This window comes from Eleutherodactylus coqui, chromosome 11 (genome assembly GCF_035609145.1).
Source record: "Eleutherodactylus coqui strain aEleCoq1 chromosome 11, aEleCoq1.hap1, whole genome shotgun sequence".
In the NCBI taxonomy this organism is placed as follows: Eukaryota; Metazoa; Chordata; class Amphibia; order Anura; family Eleutherodactylidae; genus Eleutherodactylus; species Eleutherodactylus coqui.
This window is the reverse complement of record NC_089847.1, coordinates 37,282,600-37,287,687: the sequence shown is the minus strand read 5'-3', so window position 1 is coordinate 37,287,687 and position 5,088 is coordinate 37,282,600.

Here is a 5,088-nt window from a genome sequence, read left to right as displayed (position 1 = left end):
CATAGAGACCTTTTGTTTGATCATCATCCTCTTGGTTAACAGTAACAATGGTGATTGACTGATAACTGCAGTTATGCAGGCGCTGAACATTTTCAATACAGTAAGGCCCAATATCCACATGTGGCTTTGATTTGTGGAACCCACGCGTGTGACCCGCAAATCAAAGCGGACCATAGGGATGCATTAGCATCCGCAAACTATTTAAAAGCATGCAGAGGCCATTTTCTCCCGGCGTGCGGATCACACGCAGTGGGAAAAAATTGCAACATGCTCCATTTTGGCCAGAGATTCCTCGGGACTGCTTCCACTGAAGTCAATGGAAGCAGTCATATCCGCGGCACAGCCACAGCTATCATTTTGGCTAGGCCGCGGATTCCGCGGGAAAGCAGGACATTCAAGAAAGAAAAAAAGCACTGCTCATGCATCCGGCAAAGAAGATTCGGCCGGCGCAAAGGAGATCCGCACGGGAGGCGAGGAGGTAAGAAAACCTTTTTTTTCTCCCCATGGCCTCTGGCACGCAGGGATTCTGCTGCGGGATTCAGCAGTGGAATCTGTGTATGCAAGTGGACATTGGGCCTAAGAATAAAACTCCAACTCCTTTCTAAAACATAAAATTGGGACAGAAATCATCTCCAACCCGAACCATACAGAGATTTGATAGCTGGAGTTTGTTAGACTGAAAGACATCAAGCCCAACTACTCCAGTGACGTGTATCTACAACTTCAGGTGACACTCCTCTCTGACCGCAGGGGTGTATATATTGGTGACGGAGTGTAGCTATAGGGGTGCAGAGGTATTAGTCACACATGGTCCCTGGTGCTTCAGTGGACCCAATGATTCCTCTGGCATATAAGAAGACACCATTATAATAAATGGTAATAGGAGGGGGGGGGGCCTTGTTACAGATATTGTATTGGGACCCAGAAGATTCAAGTTCCATCTCTTTCCCATGTTAGGTGGGGCTAGGGGATTGGAGAGATCAAGTAAATGGAACCTGTAAAATCCTTATTTGCCTGGGAAGACTATTTGGTCCTATAGACTGTAGATTTTGAGTTGAACTCAGGGGCGTAACTATAGGGGGTGCAGGGGATGCGGTTGCACCCGGGCCCAGGACCCTTAGGGGGCCCATAAGACCCATCTTCTCCATATAGGAAGCCTAGTAGTATGAATAAAGCAAAGCATTATAGTTGGGGGGCCCTGTTACACATTTTGCATTGGGGCTCTGAATCTTCAAGTTACGCCTCTGGTTGAACTCATGAGAAGCAGCAGGATCCTTTGATTACCTTTACCGTGCCTTGATTCATTATGAGACAAGCCCCACTACTTTAATGGCTCTGGGTACAAATCCCAATGGCACCTGACCGCTGCGGTTTAAGATGGGCTACATAGGTAAGACAAAGGGGCGCGTTCTAACAATTGGTGGAGGTCTGAAGACTGACAACTCCAGACATGTCTTCATGAAAGTGACACTTTACTCCTGGTTGTTGCAGAAAAAGACAGACAAAAAGCCCTAAAAGGGTTAACCACTTTATAGCTAATCTTTACAAATGATGCATTTCTTTCTACTTACTAATTACATCCTTTATTGAAGTTGCATCTCATTTTTTTATTACTGAAGGCAAACTGTCATTTAAAATGCTGGTCTTAAAGGGCTTCTACAGTTACTGGACAACTCTGCTTCAGTACGGCTGCCTGTAAATAAACTAAGATATATTTACCCCTCCACGGCCACAGGATCCAGCACTGCAGCCCAGCTGTGGTCCCAGTGATTGTTGTGACAAATGATGTCACAAGAAATCAGGAGACTGCTACAGCCAATGAGAAGCTGCTGCATCACTGCTTATTTTCCTGGCATCGACGCTCCGATCCTGGGTGCCAAGATGCCAAGGGTTTGGAGACATGACGCTATCATCTCATACTGGGGTAAGTACATCTCAGTTCATCATGACTTTTCATATTTTAGGCACCTCCGTGCACCTACACTAAAATGTATACCAAGTTTAAGCATCTGCAAAATTTTGTAACTTTTTTTTTTTTACCCTAGAAACTGGCATAAAATGTTTTATAAATGTCCCATCAAGTGAGATTTTGGTATAGTATAGTAAAAAGACAGATTTTGGCTCAGACTCCCTGTTAGAGATGAGCGAGCGTACTCGTTAAGGCAAAATACTCGAGCCCGCTCGTGCCAAAAGATTCAGGGGCCGGCGGGGGCAGGCTAGATCTCTCTCTCTCTTTCTCTCTCTCTCTCTCTCTCTCTCTCGCTGCCCCATGCTCACTCACACAACTCACCCCCGCCGGCCCACAAATCTTTTCTCACAAGCGGGCATGTACTTGAAAATGGCAATACTCGCTCTAGTATTTTGCCTTAACGAGTACGCTCGCTCATCTCTACTCCCTGTCCTTTTACTATCCAGTTGACCTCAATGTGAATCCGCACCGTAGTTCATACAATGCACATTTTTCAACATACGCATTGGAAATCTGCATTGTAGAAGAAGATGAATTGACGTGTTATTGCTTGATGTGCAGCATCTTCAAATTAAAATTACTGCATCTCAAATCCGTGGTAACAAAAATTCGGCTGCAGAGTAATTGTCTGAAGGAGCCCTAAGGGCAACACTAAACAAATAAACCACGCATATTGCTGATACTGCACTAAAAAGGATTGAAGCGTATTCACAGATGACCACAGGATATGCCAGAAGAATGTGATAGGTGCAGGTGGTGATAATCCCCGGACCACCTCCAGGGGGCGGTAAGGTATTACCGGAACAGCTGATCACGCTGTGTAACACAGTTTTCCTGACTCTCATAGAAGTGAATGGGAGTTACAGAAACACCATAACACTGCAAGCTGTGTTGCTTCCATTACACCAGAATTATTGGAACAGTGTAAATCGCTGTGCTACGCTGTTTGCATTTCTTGCCTAGCCGCCATGCTCAGCTGGTTCCATCCTCCTCCCACTTTGTAACCAGCAATGTTCCCACTACGTCCCTGTTTGGCCAAGATGACAACACCCCATTAAAGTTTAACAGATAGGCAATGATAAACATAAAATCACTTGTAGAAGTCCATAGCCCGGAAGGGTCTGACGACGACGACGACGACTACTACTACAAGACTGTTCAGCTCCAGAATGTGGAAATCTATACAAGTCAATTGTTGGTGGCTATTGGAAAGCTGCGACAACTGAGAAGACTGCGACAATTTTACGTGGCAGTACTTCCTATAGACCATTAGTTGTCCATCACGTTGTATTTAGTGGGAATCCTATTCTTGTCTTTGGTGAATATCCAAAAATGGCCACAAGATGTCAGTGGTTTCCATAGCAAAAAACTCGTGGCGACGTCGATGACGCCCCATGGATGTAAAACGCTTTCTGACAATTTCAAATCTATTATCCTCAGAGAGATATGTGGCTCATTTAGACATAACGATTCTCGCTCAAAAGACATCTACCATGGATACGGTTGAAACGTTGCCTTGCAAGGTGAGCCAGTGCTCAGAATAAAGGACCTGTTTTGATGTCCCTGGTGTGAGTATCCTTTAACACAGTACCTCAGGTGCTGCTCTGCATCTTTGCTATATTGAGTGTGGCTATATGGATCCTTCTGTCTGGATCCTTTGACAGAGCGTGCAAGATATTGGCCAGAATTCTGCTCTCCCATTTGGGATCTATTTGTAGTGTCGCTGTATCATTTTTGGATTGGATCTCACCGCGTGGGGTGGGCTGTATGGGACCCCCAAACATCGTCAGAATTGACAGCGGCATTTAAAGAGTTAATAGCCGCGAATGTCCGATTGCAGCTATTGCCCGTGGGTGTCAGCTGTAGTAAACAGCTGACGCCCGCCCTGTACGAAGAGAGGTCGCCCCGCTACCTCTCTTCATACATACCCTGACGCTCCAGAATTTAAATGCACATCCTGGAGCGGGAAGGGGTTAAGTTATGACTAGCAGTCAACAATCTCTCAACTACACAAAAGTAGCCTCTAAGAGCCTTTTTAACCCCTTCCTGCTATAGGACGTACAGTTAAGTCCTGCAGCATCAGGGTATGTATGTAAAGAGATCGTGGAGCGACCTCTCTTCACGAGTGCCGGCTGTTTATTACAGCCAGCACCCGCGGGCAATAGTAGCAATCAGCCACGCAGCTGATCGACGCTATTAACCCTTTAAATGCCGCTGTCAATTCTGGCATCCCATGATGAGATCGTTGGGAGCTGTGCAGTTGTCATGGCAGCCAGGGACCTTCTGGAAGGCCCCAGAGATGTCTTGGCAGAATGCCTATTAAGCCGACCCGTGGGGTGGCTTTATAGACTGCCTGCCCGATGTTATGCATTACATCATACTGCAGGAGCAATCAAAGCATCGCTAGTTGTGCCCTGTGGGGACTAAAAAAAAAAAAAGTAAAAAAAAAAACCTTTTGCCATATTTATAATTTAAAAATCTAAATAATAAAACAAAAATGCATATTTGGTATTGCTGCATCCGTAAAAGTCCGATCTATCAAATTAATGCATTATTTACCCTGCACTGTGAATGTCGTCCGAAAAAAGAAAAATAAAGAATGCCAGAAATGCACTTTTTTTGGTCATCCTGTCTCCCACAAAAAATGCAATAAAAAGCGATCAAAAAGTCATATGGATTCAAAAATGGTACCGACGCAAACTACAGGACGTCTCGGACAAAATCAGCCCTACCACAACTATGTGAACGGAAAAATAAAAAAGTTGCAGAAGATGGTGGCAAAAAAATAATTTAAACAATGTAAATGTCTTTGAAAAAAATAAAAGTAGTACAGCAAAAAAAAAAAAAGCTATATAAGTTTGATATCATACAAATAACTCCAGCAACACTCTCAGAACCCTTTGGTATTGTAGTAATTGTACTGACACATAGAAGAAAGTTATCATTATTTTTGTTACAGTTTGTGTGCTGAAGAAGCAAGACAGCGAAAAATGGCGGAATGTGGGGTTTTTTTTCTTTCATTTTACTCTACTTAGAATTTTTTTAAAGTTTTTCAGTACCTTATATAGTACATTAAATAGTACCATTGAAAAATACAACTTGTCCCGCAAAAAAAACAA